This window comes from Protopterus annectens, chromosome 7.part1, assembly GCF_019279795.1.
Source record: "Protopterus annectens isolate FY-2018-M chromosome 7.part1, PAN1.0, whole genome shotgun sequence".
NCBI lineage: Eukaryota > Metazoa > Chordata > Ceratodontiformes > Protopteridae > Protopterus > Protopterus annectens.
The window spans coordinates 203946057-203961718 of NC_056740.1; positions in this window are offsets into that span (position 1 = coordinate 203946057).

A 15662-nucleotide genomic window follows, 5' to 3' on the forward strand; every position below is an offset into this window, starting at 1 on the left:
GTTCATGGCTCATAGATTTTAACATAATTAAGCACAAGATCATTGATCGCCACTATAAGGAACTACATAAACTATACCAAAGGTTAGGTATCAGAATTTTAGGGGTAAAACTTCTAACACAATAGTTAATTTTTCTTCCATTTTGTTTCTTTTAGTAATAATCTTAAAACTAGCAAATTAAAGTAAATTTGAATCAGCTGTATTCAGATGCTTTCCCTTGTCTGTGTAATCTCACATTCAGAATACAGTGCAAGATTTCCAGCTAGTGACTAGCTGACCAGTTGAAAGTCAACGTATGATGCACAGCTTTTGAAACAGGAATATATACGCTGTTTTTTAACACATCTTTTAAATTATCACTTAAGACATAGGCAAACATACATCAACAGAAAAGAAAACAATATTAACATTTTTGGCAATTACATACATTATATATCACATATATTTTCTTTCTTTGAAACATTACTTAAGTTACTTAACACTTAGAAGGACGTAAACAACTAAAACCAAACAAAGCACACCACAGAAAAAGCAAACTGGGAGGTACACAGTAAGACAATACAAGAAAAGCAGCAGTCAAGTCAAGACAAAAGTACTAATTTAATTGAACACTTTTATTTCAAATGTGAAACCTCATCAGAATAACAGACCAACACACCAACTCACTTTAAATATGACATCTTTAGACACATGGCACATCAAGGAAAAAATAAAGTTAAAAACATGAAGTAAAAACATTTCATTAACATTAATAAACCTTAAAATAAATGTACAGCCTAAATAAAACCTCACATAAGCTTTAAAAAATTCAGTTTAAGTAAACATGTACTACAAATTTGTCCTAAATGCTGTCATTTAAACTGGGATTAGCCCCCTGCATTTGTTTTTATCTGCCAGAATAATTCACAAACCTTTAAAAAAGGTCCACAGTAACACCCCGTGGACTAGGTCGTGAAATTTCTATTCCAAAAATTAAAAAAATAATGCTCAGAAAATTCAGAAATGTGTTTGGCCAGGACATTATTAAGGTTGCTCTTTCCAATACTATATATGTATATATATATATATATATATATATATATATATATATATATGTGTGTGTGTGTGTGTGTGTGTGTGTATGTGTGTGTGTGTGTGTGTGTGTGTGTGTGTAACTTTATCCTGTCCTTAATAGCCCATTTGTTTTTTCCAATATAGAAACAATCATATTTCTGACAGATAGCTGCATAAACAATAGCCTTAGACAATAAGTACAAGAAAATGTAGGGCTAATATTAATGTTACCCACAGTGACAACATCAGTTTTCAACAAAAATATGCAAGTGTTGCAGCACCCACATTTAAAAGTCCCCCATTTGCATCTATTGTATTTTTGGCCACCATTATTATGTTCAAACTGCTTCTTAAGACCCACTCTGAAACCCCACTTTTGGGGAACGCACAGAGTTGTAATGCTATTAAGCGATCCCTCCCGAAGATTTGGGGGACAGCTTTTGTTACCAATTATAGTTTAGATTTCTTATGCATTAAAACATTATTCAAAGGAATTAGGGTTTTTTAGTCAGTTAGACAACACAGAGAAGATGGTGGGGGGGGGGTCCCCATTGTTTACAGTACAAATGGGGAGTGTGTCTTAAGAAACTTTGTTTGAACATAATAATGGTGGCCAAAACTGCAATCAAGGCAAATGGGGGAATTTAAAAAACTTGCAGATTTTTGTTGAACACTGATGTTGTCACTGTGGGTAACATTAATATTAGTCCTAAGTCTTATTATACTTGTCATTCTAAGGCTGTTGTTTATGCAGCTATCTGTCAAAAATTTAATTGTTTCTATGTTGGAAAAAACAAACAGGCTTTTAAGGACAGGATAAGGGAAAATCAGGGTTGGCCTTTGGTCAGCTGGTACCCTAGGCAAAAGGGCTCCTCAGTGTCCCCCCACACCACCCGGTGCCCCCATCCTGGTCTACCAACACCCAGAATTCTTTTATTCATTTTTCTCATGGTTTGTCTTACTCTTCATTTCCTGTATTCATTCACCATATTTTAAAGAAACTATTTCTTTACTACAAAAAAAAATAAATAAATACTGGAAAAGCACTCCTGCTAGAGAGGCGCACTAGGCGGCTGCCTAGTTGGCCTATGCCTAAGGCCGGCTATGGGGAAGATATGTATAGTATTGGAATGAATGCCCTTAATAATGCCCTGGCCAAAAATTATTTTTTGTATAGAAGATTCACGACCTAGTCCACAGGGTGGAACTGTGGACTTCTATTTAGATGTTCATTAATTAGTCTGGCAGATAGAAACATACAGGGGTTAGCCCCTGTTTAAATGACACAATTTCTATTAACTGTTTACTTAAGCTAAAATCTTTAAGATTTATGTGCATTTTTATTTAGGCTGTACCTTTATTATAAGGTTTGTTAATGTTCATGAAATGTTTTTACTTAATGTTTTTAACTTTGTTTTTTGGTTTTTCATTGATGTGTCATGTGACTAATGATGTCATGTATTTAAACTGAGTTGGGGTGTTGGTTTGTTATTCTGATGAAGTTTCACATTTGAAATGAAAGTGCTCAATTAAATTAGTACTTTTATCTTGACTTGGCTGATACCTTTCTTGGATTGTTTTACAGTATCTCTCCCAGTTTGCATTTTCGGTGATGTGATTTGTTTGCTTTTACCATTACATAAATTGCTGAATTCCTGCTTTTCCTTAAACCTCAGTCCTCCTCCTCCTGAACATTATTCTGCATGTATTGTTCCTACAATTTACACTTATTTCTGCATAATTTGCTCCTTCCCTTTTCTAAACATCCCTCTTCCAACTTTTTCTCTCATTTATAATATTCACTACTTCAAACACAATCAGTTTAGACTTTGATTTCCATTTTCTAGTCATTTACTTTTTTCAGCCAAAATATTTAAACTTAAAAACACCTTACTGTGTCTAGGCAATTCAGATCTTTTGTCCCAGGTCAGAAAATAATTTTATTAATTACATCTATTTGCTCAACTAATATTTCTGACAGAGTACTCTGTAGGTTTTTTTTAAATTTGCCAACTTATTGCACACCCAAAGCACATGTTCACAGTTACCTCTTTCTTTCCCATCTCACCTCCAATATCTGAAAACGCTGGTATCTAAACAAAAAACACAATCTGGCCAAGCAGAGCTCCAATAAAGGCTGTCCCTCCTCAGTAAACCAACAGTTGCAGGAAAAACCACAATGGCTTGAAAATAATGAATGTGAATTTTTAATAGTTCCAAACCACACTACAAGAATAAAACCAAGCAGGATTAAGCACTTTCATCTCCTTACAGAAGACTTCATCAGAATCCTCCAATATTTGCTATCTTCCAGAGGGGAGAAAGGTGTCTGAAGTCTGCTTGGGCTATAAAATACCTATGCGAATATTCTAGAAAAGATCCTAGACCTTCTGGACTTTGTTGCGTGCTTGGGAACCATACATATGTCCTCTCATTGTTCTCTTGTAAATAGTTTTCCTGTCTCTTCACAGTTTTTTTCTAAAATATATGAAACTGTCTCAGACTGTTTTACAGCACTCTGATGTCATTTTCTGGATTTATTGGGTACAAAATAATATCATCTGCAAATAAAGCCAACTTGTCATTATCATACTAATTCTACGCTTGCATTTCTGAGTGTCTTATTTTCTTTGCCATTGGCTCTAAATGTAAAGCAAATAACAGAGGGGAAAGAGGACACCCCTCTCTAGTTCCTCTGTTCAAACACAATTTATCAGAGAGGAACTTTCCCACTTTAATTCTTGCCCCTTGTCCTTTGTATATCCTCCTAATTAACCTTATCATTGTATTGGGGAATGCAAATGCTTTCATTATGATACTCATAAAATTCCATCTTACTTTGTCGAATGCTTTCTCTGCATCAAGACCCACTAACAACAGCAGTATTTTCTTACATTCTGCTTCTCTCTGGATTATCACTGTTCTAATAATCTTCTCAAATGATTGCCTCCCCATCCACAAAACCACAGTGATACATATCTGTCTATTGTGGTAACACTTTTGCCAATCTTTGAGCTAGTTTGATATAAACACTTTATAACCATGGTTTATAATTGAAATGGGTCTATATGAAGCTAGTTCTAATGGGTCTTTACCCATAATACATCCACCACAGATTTCTTCCAAGATGTTGGTGGTTCTCCTCTTTTTAAAATACTGTTAAACAAAATCTCTCCGATCTTTCTCAGTTCTTCCTTCTGAACTTCCAAACTTCTGCAAGAATACGATCTATTCCAGGAAACTTTCCTGAAGGTTGATTACCCATCACCATTTTTATCTCATCTCCTCCTGTCTTAACTGATAGTTGTTGAGCCTCATCTACCTCTAACCTTGCCATAATTAGGTCTTCCATGTATATTTCCATTTGTGCACTTTCTTGATTGCCACATTTCTCTGCTTTATATAAATCTTCATAAAATTTCTGAAATGTCTCTAATACCTCTACAGGGTCTCTTTATTTTCTTGTTATAAGTTCCCAAGGTTTGGTGACAACCATTTCTACTTTTTGTTGTTAAAGTCATTGTGCTAATAGTTTTTGTGCTCTGGAGTTATTATCAAAAAATAGTTACTTAACAGCAATCTTTCTAATTTCATGCATATTATCCAGATACTCCCTTATTTTCTCTTTAGTGCACTGCATTTGTGCCTCTTCTTGTTCTGTGAGATTTCCCCCTTATTCTGCAATACTTTAATCTTTGTCAGCTACTTTTAATCTAATTCTATCTTCTCTTATTATTTTATTTTTTTTTTTATTTTTTTTTTTTTTTTTCACTTTTATTTTACTCCCCCTTTAGTAAATGTAACTTATGAAGATATTTCTATCTTCCCTAATAAGTCCTGAATATTTTCTGCTACCGATTCCTCAAATTCTTCTCTTTTAAATAGGTAGGTGTGAAAACACCAGTGTCTCATTTTTTTTATTTATTTTTTCTTTTTTTTTTTATATCATCAGAAGAAAATCTGAAATATATGTGTAGAATTTGTAGAAAATTATTTTTTTTATGAAATATAATTTAATTCTTCTACTGCCTGGTTACTTACTACCTTAAATAATAATATAATAATGTATAAGCTGCTATTATTGAATTCATATATTTTCCATTCATTTTATTTTTATATACTTCTTCAGAAATCTACTCTCTTGTGTTAAATTTTCCCTTCTAGGTCTCCCTGATGCTTCCTTATTATTGCAAATGAAGTTCCAGTCCCCACCTTTAAATAATATTCCCCGCTGAAAGCTGAATATTTCTCCCAAAAAATCTTCAATTATAATATTTTTTTTTGCCATATAAACACATGCCAGTATAATCCTCCGTCCTTGCCAATAGCCCTTTACTACCACAAATCTACCATTATTGTTTTTTCTCCTCTTCTATTACTATTGGAGCTCCTCTACCAATTAGTATAATTACTTACCTTTACCATTGTCCTGATACTCTGCTGAATATTTATCCTGAAATTCTTTTCTTGTCAAATTCACATGCTCATTTCTTTCCAAATGTGTCTTCTGCAGCATTGCTATTTGCACTCTGCAGTTCCTAATATAATTCAATATTTTTCCTGTTTGTCCATACCTGCAAGGTCATTTATCTATTTAAACCAGGATTGTAACCAGGATGTAACCAGGATTGTTCACTGTGTAGGTGCAAAGAAAAAGAAAAAAAAAAAAAAAAAAAACAAAAAAAACAACAATCTTTATTTACAAACAAAAAAAAAAAAAAAAAAAAAAAAAAAAAAAAAAAATCAAAAGTTTAAATAATTATACCAAATTAGGCAATAATAGCAAAAAATTGATATAAAAAATGATAACTTATATGACAATGATTTAATTTTTTTTAAATTTTTAGAGAGTTAAGTGTATAGAAAAAAAAAAAGGTAATATAATAAATAAATAAAAATAGAGAAAAAAGGGTAGAAAAAAAGGGTTGTTGTTTTGGAAAGGGAGAGAAGAAGAAAAGAAGAAAAAAGAAGAGTGAAAGAGGAGAGTAAGGAGGTGTAAGGTTTGAATAGATACTTGCTCATAGATAATATGGATAGTGTAACCATTATGATAAAAAGCTATTGTTATCACATATTATATATGGCAGTTTTTCAAATGTGAATTTCTAACTATTGTGTTACATTCACACACACTAATGTTTGTCAGGCTTATCCTTTATGCAGTTGTTTCATCTCATCTCCATTTAAACCTATGTCACAGTTTTCAAGACTTTATGTTTTAATGAAAACTCAAACAAAAACAACAATGCATTTTTTTCAGGACCTTCCCTATATATTAACTTAGAACAAACACATAAAACTATATACTTCTTCAAAAAATGAAGTTTAACTCTCCAGATAGGAACAATTGCCTCAATTTGCAGAATATATGCTACACACATTCTAGACAATTCAAGGCCATCATATCTAAAATACTACACCCTGGCTCAAATGGATAACCAACCCCAACCCCCCCCCAACCCTGAAGAAAACAGCAAAAAAACAATTAAAAATATTATTACTATAATAATATTCAAATTGCGTGCATTGGCTCGCTGTCATTGCAATCAGAAGTCAGAGTATTGGAAAAATTGGAGGTCCCGCCGGACTTTTCCATTTACTACTTTTTACAGCAGCGGAAGAACGCAGATCTCCCGTCGTTTCACACTGTCTTGCTATGTTAAACTCGTTTAACATAGCGAGACAGTTTGTAAAAAGCAACAGAGATCTTGCTTCCTCCATTGCCTTTTACAAACTGTTTCGCTATGTTAAATGGGTTTAACATAGCGAGACAGCTTTAAAAAAAGCAATGGCTCCGTTGTTTTTTAAAAAGCTGTCTTGCTATGTTAAACCCATTTAACATAGCAAAACAGTTGGTAAAAAGCAATGGAGATCTTGCTTTCTCCGTTGCTTTTGCTCACAGCTCTGATGTACTGCATAGGCATAGCGCAGTACATCAGAACTGCTGCAGAATACCAGACAGCTGCGGAAGGGCAGCAAGGAGGCATTATACAATGCCATTATTTAAGAAAATTAATTATTTTTTTTCTTAAATAATGTCTTTTTATTATAGCAATAACCCACTTCTGGGTGTGGGTAATGCTGGATTTACCCACGGTTGGCTTTGTTTGGTCTCTCGGACTTTGCCCTCGTGACCAAACCACACCAACTGTGGGTAAATCCAGCATTACCCACACCCAGGTGTGGGTTATTGCTATATTGATCACTTTACCTCTAGCACACCTAAACTACTTTATAACCAAACTCAAAACAAATCGAAGTCTTCTAATAATCTGACTGCATCCCACTCAATATCACCTCTCAGTTCAATTAATACTCACTCTTTCTTCTTTCAACCAGTATCCACCACAACAATCAAGAAATGCCTCAAACAAATTAAACCAAGTGCATTAGTTCCAGATAGAATTTGTGGTGGTTTCCTAAAAATAACAGACAGCTCAATTTCCTTTCCAGTATCAATTCTCATAAGCAAGTCTAGTCTGGAATCACATGTCCTAGTAGTATGGAAAAAAACTCTCAAATCATCCCACTTCACAAGGGAGGTAACTCCAATGATATATCCAGCTTTAGACCCATTGCCATTCTCTCCCTTCTCTCAAAAATCCTTGAAGAATGCATTCATAATCAATTAATGACTCATTTATAAACAAACAACCCCTTACCCACACCCAACAGAATTTTAGACCAGGGCATAGCACTACGGCAGCTCTCCTAAATTTTAGCAACACTATTAACCAAGCCAGACATTAAGGCCAACTGGCCTCACATTGTTTTTGGATATGAGCAAGGCCATTGATACCATTTCCCATAGCCTACTTCTAAAACAACTCTCTTCACTTGTCTTATCAAACGCTTCCACCTTTCCAATAGAATCCAGTCTGTTAAATAAATTAATTCCTACTCATCCTTCCTACTCATCAAAACAGATGCTCCCCAAGGTTCCATACTAGGGCCACTGCTTTTCAACATATTTACCAACAATCTACACTCCACCAAATATCAAGCCCACCTCATACAATATGAAGATGACTCCACTTTAATCTGTACTGCCAGTAGCCCAATCGCTCTACAAAACATCACCCAAGAATCATTTCCATCAGTTGAAAGCTGGCTCAATGATACACAGTTTTTACTGAATCTCCAAAAGCTACTATTATTCCTCCCAAAAGCTTTTATACACCTCAAATAACATTTCTCAAAAACAGTCACTAGTAGGAACTTCCAAGTTGGCTGCAAATTGATCAACAGCTTAAAGTCAACTCTCCCAGTGTGAAAACAGAAACAGAGACACAACAGTCAGTGATACTGTAAGTCTGAGTAAAATTCAGTTACTTGCTAGTAAGTACACTGCCTGGATGCTTGCAAAAAAGAAACTAAGAGAGCCTGAAAGAAAATCAACTAGAAAAGGTGACGAGCAAATACTGACTACTAAGAATCCTGCAGCTGTTCATCAAAAAGCAGTTCAAGCTCCAGCTTTGGTGCAAGACATGGCTTACAGTTATCTAGAGGAAAAAATAAATCAAATGTGCTCAGAGTTGATTAAAATAAATGAAACACTGAAGGAGTATATTAACTCAAATAACAAAAGGCTGGAATAAATGGATGAAGCTTTTAAACAGATATTCAGATGAGCTGATAAAACTGCAAGAATCAGAGGTTAAAATGGAAGAAGGCTGGTCGAGTATGCAACTCTTCAAGAGGAGATGTTGAAAAAAATGGTAGCGTTAGAGGACAGAGCATGTAGAGGAAAATCTGAGTTGTTCTGATGTACCAGACAAACTAGAAGGAACAGACTGTATTAATTTTATGAAGGTATAAATAAGCAACTGGAGCAGTATTCTACCACAGGAACTGTTAATTGAGAAGGCACAGTGTGTATATGCTCCAAATTTGGCCATGAGAAAACAGCAAAAACCTGTATTAGTAAAAATGCATTCCTATCAGCAAAAAGAATTGATCCTGATAAAAGTATGGTGAAAGGGCAAAGGATTAAAAATTGGAGACAATAGAGTGTTTGTGGAAAATGATTATTCACTGTACACCAGGCAGAAAAGAAAAAAAATTATTCCAGTAATCAGGGAATACTGCTGTACCCAGTTGTGTGCAGAATATTTTTTCCTGCAGGATCAAAGTTATTTTTGATGCACAACAGGCTAAGGAGGAGATGCAAACGTTTGTCCAACAAAAAATGAGCCATCAAGCAGAAGAGGGCTCTTCTTCTCTTTTTTTCTGATAATAAAGTACATGGAGAGACTTTGATAGGGAAACCTTTTCCACTGTTTCAAAGGAAAATGTTTAAGAGACAGAGAAAAGGACAGGAGTTGACCAGAAGAATCAGGAGTACCATGGAATTGAAGTGGAAACTGGATTTGGGAGATAGAGATGAACAGAAAGAAGACCAGCAACGTGGAAATTAGTGAATAAATGTGAGACTGCAAAGCATTAATTGCATTTGTGAAATATGGCTGTATAAGAATAAATGGAAAGAATGGCCTTTTGTTGACTTTGTTAAACATATGAGGAACTGCAAAAAAGTTCATGTCATTAATGTTTGGATGGATTCTGCGGGGAGGGGAACAGGAACGAAAAAAGTAACTGCAAATAAAACATTTTCTTTTCAATTCAACTTCTCATAATATACATCGCATGTTTTGTAGTAAAGTATTTTGTCATTTTTGCATGTGATAAGGTTATTAAAGTAGACAGGTGTTTTTGCTTGTTTGCTTTTTTGCTGTTTTTATTCCTCTGCTATTTCTTTCTTCTGTCTTCTTTCTTTGGTATTAAGAAATGTATGCATTATAGTGCAAACAGAGAAGAAAAGCTAGACAAAAGCATGTTTGAGTTAATAGGCTGTAATATTTGGTTATTGATGTGGGGAATGGGGGTAAAAGTACCCAACTGTATTAGAGCCAATATGTTCTGTCCTACTTTCGCATGGGTGAATTTCTGGATTTTATTAAAACAATAAGTCTCGTAAAATGTGACATAGGTTCCAATGTTGATGATAAGAAAATAATGGAATAAAGGATTAATCTGCCAAAATTAAAAGCTAGAAATAGACATTTTAAGAAAAGCTGCTATATTTAATAGGTGGGAATAATAACTTTTTACCATAATGGTGGCACATTACATATTATCTTGTAATGTGAATTGTCTCACACATATAGACAAAAAGGAAAGAATACTTAATTAAGAAATACTGAGTGTAAATAGAAATCCTACAGGAGACACTTTGGAAAGAACTTAGCATGAATGCGATAAAGAAAGTTTTTCAGGATGGATATTCTATAGAGTATCATGGACAAATTAAAAGAGGAGTACTTATATTAATTGCCAGTAAAGTTTCAGTAGTAGTAGAAGAGGAAAAAAACAGATTTATAGTAGCAAGAGGCTACTTGCAGTGGATGAGGATTACACTTGCATGTAGGTGGGGACTAGAATTTGATTTGTAACAATGAGGATATATATGGGGGGCCTAAAGGGAAAGATATAACAAAAGAAGGAAGATTTCTGAAGAAATATATGAAAATATTCAGTAAGAAAGATGTGACTTCAGTAATAGGAACTCAGAGAGAATTTGCATATTATTCTCCAAAGTAAAATGACTGGGTTAAACTTGACAGAAATTGTATTTCACAGGAACATGTGCATTTAATTGAGAACTTTCTATTTCAGATCTTTCACCAATAACAGGTAAGATAAAAATGCAGAGTGATGAAGTAAAGATGGGACACTGGTGCTTCCAGACCTAATTGTTAAAAAGAGAGGAATTTAAGGCATGCGCAGTGGAAATTATCTGGGAGTTATTAGGGATGACAAAAAGTAGTCCATAAGTTATAGCTAGTGAGTGGGATTAAATGAAAGTAGAGTTTAAAAATACGGTAGAAATAAAAGAAAAGGAGGTCTGGTTAAGAAGTAATAAGTATTATTTAGAGAGGCTGATAAAGGTTAAAGAATTACAGAATAAGGAGAATTTCACAGAACAAGAGAGTGTGCAATTGCAAGGTGCTAAAGAGAAAATAAGGAAGTACCTGGATAACATGCATGAGTTTAGAAAGATAGCTGTTAAACAATTGTTTTTTTATAATAACTCCAGAGCATAAAAACTTTTGGCACAACTTAGACAACAGAAAGTAGAAAGAGTTGTTGCCAAAAGTAGGGATCCTATTACAAGAAAAATAACCAGAGAGCCTATAGAGGTAGTAGAAATATTTTGGAAATTTTATGAAAATTTGTATAAAGCAGAGAAGTGGGGAAATCAAGGAAAAATGCACATAGAAATATTTATGGAAGAATTTAATTATGCCAATGTTACAGGAAGATGATGCTAACAACTAACAGCTGAGATAGGAGGATATGAGATAAAAATAGTGATGTATAACCAATCTGCAGGAAAGTCTCCAGGAAATAGTTGTTATTCTGGTAGATGTTTGGAAGCCAGGAGGGAAGAAAGTGATAAAGATCAGGAAGGTTTTATTTAACAGCATTTTAAAAAGAGGGGAGCCACCAATAACCTGGAAAAAACTGTGGTGGCTATAATACCTGCCGCTCGTCTGTTCAGGATAAAACAGATGAACATTCGTGGGTTCTATTCAAGCAGCTTTATTACACACAAACACATGAGAAATGAGCCTTTGTAACTTAAACTTAAATAAACTTATAAACAGTCTGACTACCATGCTCATACATGTTAACTGTCTGGCTGTTCTCTCAAAATGGCACTGCTGCCTGCACTTGCTCTGTATTTATATGCACGTAATACATCTGGAAATGCTTCCTAAAGGTACATACACACGCTCTGATCTACATCCTCCCTCTTTGAGAAATAGTCCTTATACAAAATGACAGTATTTAATGACATGTAATTTATAGAAATGATCTCTGGACATGCAGTTATACAGAACTAGTTATTGGACATGCAATCATACAAAATTAAACACATATAAAACAATTATGTCCAAGTTGCTGTATATTTTACAATAGGTCTGGAAATATGACCTTAATGTGTAACATACAAGTCAGAATTGGATCTAGCAAGAGGGATTGTCTTCAAAGAATGTTCAACTTTGGGGACATCTGGGACATCATCAGGAATAGGAATGGATACTGTGACATGTTCTCCGGTACAAACATTGTCTGAGTTGCTCTGAGATCTAGAGTCTGTATCACAGGTACGATGCTGCAATATCATTTCTGATACAGGAAGAAGATGTCTGCAATTTCTCCTGTACTCTCTACCCTCAGATTCCACTAAGTAGGATCTCTGCTTGGTACAGATACTTCTCACTTGACCAATTTGATCAGAGCCTTTCGCCATTTGCATCCTCACTGTCTCTCCTTCTTTAAATGGATGAAGAAACCTGCTCATTTTGTCATAGCTGGACTTCTGAGAAGAATGCTTCTTAAAATGTTGGGCTTTGATTGCTCTGTTGTTTTTAGCATTAGACACCAACAAACTCGAACTGATAGGCAAGGTTGTTCTGGTTTGTCTAGATAAACTCTGAGTGGGTGAGCCAAATTGGTTGTCATGGGGCATATTTCTGAGCTTGAATAAATTCAAGAATATATCGGTATTGTCACGCTTGCTTTGACCTCTCCAGTAATTGCTTTGCACTCTGTACTGCACGTTCAGCAAGGCCGTTTGACTGAGGATATTCAGGACTGCTAATAACATGGATAAAGTCGCACTCTAGAAAATCTCTGAAACAATTGACTGGTTAACTGAGAACCATTGTCAGAAATATCTTTGTGTGGACTACCATGGACTGAGAAATGATGTTTCATCTTAATAATACAGTACTGGATGTTAGGTTATGTAGCAAATCGATCTCAGATATATATATATATATATATATAGTTAGACATTTATAATAGTGCATATACACTTCTGTTTATTAGAATATACATGTAGTAAAATATAACAGTGTATGTACACTTCTGTTTGCTAGAATATGCATGTACATTTCTGTTTGCTAACATATATGCATTAAAGGGTTAGAGGCATCCAACTGAATGTATTACAAAATGTCCGGTACTTGCTACAAACAGATAAGAGACCAGGTGCAGGGAGTATGGGAAGACTGCTTTCATACAGAAACATTCACAATAAAAAAGATTCCCTAAATGTTTATTCACCTTGAAACAGAACACAAAGTAGCTTAACAACAGACTGCATGATATCAGAAGAATTCCAAAGTTATTAACAACAGACTGTTTCATGGACAAGATCCAGATGGTACAGAAACATATATAAAGGACATTAAAAGTGTATGATGTTAAATCTGATTTTTTTGTTAGAGCTGGTACAATGGAGAGCATTTTCCATGGTGCCTGAAAAGTTTAATCTGAGGCATTAAAACCTGTAAACTGTGACATTATCCTATGTCTCGTCTGTTATATAGACACGTTATTTTATTAGTACTGCACATAATATAGTGCTGAGAAGGTTGATAGTCTGCAAAGTTCAGTGCACTGATCAGACTTTGGTTTCAGCAAGCAGCACAGACATCTGCATTTAATTTTTCAGTGGCAAGCTTTGCCTGTATTTGAACACAGAGGGAGTGGTGCCTTGTATAAGGTCACTTCAGAAAAGGCGCAGTAACTAACATTTATGTATGTGATTGAGTCCTGAATAGGAGCACTTCGGTTTCCACAGTTTGTGGAAGCACAGCTCCCTAGACGTCTGAATCCAGAGTGAGGCTACCATGCAGGAAGGAAGCAGTACCATAAATTCTCCAGGTTGGTGAATTTTCAGGTTTCAAATCTGCAACTGCCAGCTTCATTTCACCCACTTTTCAACTAACTACAAAAGTTTTCTAACCATCTACAGTAAGCAGTATGGCCAACTGTGTCCATGTAAAATTGGTAAGAAATCTTTGTGTATTTACATGCAGTATGGATGCCATTAAAGGGGTAGTAAACAGAGTTTTACTCTTAATATATCAGAATGACCAGATAACATTTTGGACATACTATGTAAAACTTTATTAGGGCAAGTTGACAGTCAGGAATTATGCAAATGGGTAATAACATTTGGCTGGTATTTTCAACAGAAAAACATGTGTGCTATGACAGTAAATGTTTATTCTGTAAGTTGTGTGAAACTGCTTTTTGTGTACAATGCCATAACAAGCTGAATTGCAAAGAAACATCTTCTGATGATAAAGCAGCAAATAAGGGTCATGCACTTGCATTATTTCCAGATGTTAAACAGTTATGTCCTGTCACCACATGTGAAATGTTAATTTCAAAGTTATAGCAGCAGTCAAATCAGTTATTGACAGAATCTCCTGTACATCTTGTTACACCCTTTAGACAAAAGTGGAATAAAGCCACTGCACAGCACAAAACAGATATGGACAGGGATGAGGTTCATGGTGAACTGACAGACAAATGTAATAAACTTCTAAAAGACAGACAAAATGAGTTCAGAAAGTTCAACTAACATATACAAACAATTTTTCAGAAGTGCATAAGAGCTTTAGAGTCAGCAGAACAGGTTATTAAGAAATATCAGACAGTACACGCAAAATTACAAGACAAAAATTATGGTTTGTAATGAGTTAAAGAAAATGATTCTAGACCTTAAACTGCAGTTAGCTACACTGACAAAAACCAATTTATGGCATACCATTCTACATTTAGAAAATTGTTAGCATACACAGCAGAATCTAATGTATGGATAAATGATTCCAAAATGTTTTAAATCTTTCATTCAGTTAAAGGAAGACACTTATCAGTTGAACAGTAGGACATATAACTGCTGTTCTTATGACATACACATAGGGACAGCCTGTGATAGCTAAGTTGTTAAATAATTTCAAAATCACCATTTCAACTAACAGAACAGTTCTAGTGCATAGAAATCAAATAAGAGTTGTTAAAAACAGTGAAGACATGAAGTCACAAAAGTGACATGCATGTATTTTATTTTCACCTAAATTGCACTTGTTTAAAATGCACAAGAGCAAAAGGCAGATAACAGCAAATGTAAATAATGTAAATATATGCATGTGTTAGTTAAGCCAATATCTGTTTGTTTTTTTACATTTTTTTGTAATTGTATAATAGCATCAAAAATAGCAGAGACTCCAGCAGAAACAGTATTCAAAAGCAATGTGAGTAATATAAGGCTGTACTGGGCAAATTATACTACAAATAAAATTCAAGGTAATTTCTCTTGTCCAGAGGGACAAAAATGTCATGTTAAAAACCTTTCATTAGACAAGAGTGTCACAGTCTGGAAAACAACCACATGGCAGGAATACATTCAGTTCTCACAGCATGAAGAAAATAAACAATACTGCAATAAAATACTGCATATTACAGAGGGAAAGGGCACTCTTTCAATTTTACACTGACTGTGTAAACAGTACTGCAAAAGGGTCTAAAATAAAACTATGGATGAAAAATTTATTAGCCTGCATCAGTGATTCAGTAATTATTAAACCAAATTGCCTTTTTATTGTCATCAAGTGATTAGGGTACCATTAACATGTAGGGTAGTGAGACAAAACTACCAAAACAGTAATGTATTTTAATGTTGCAGTAAATGTTTAATTAACAGGCTTCAGTTTAATATTAATATCACTAAGTCTGTAAACTGGACT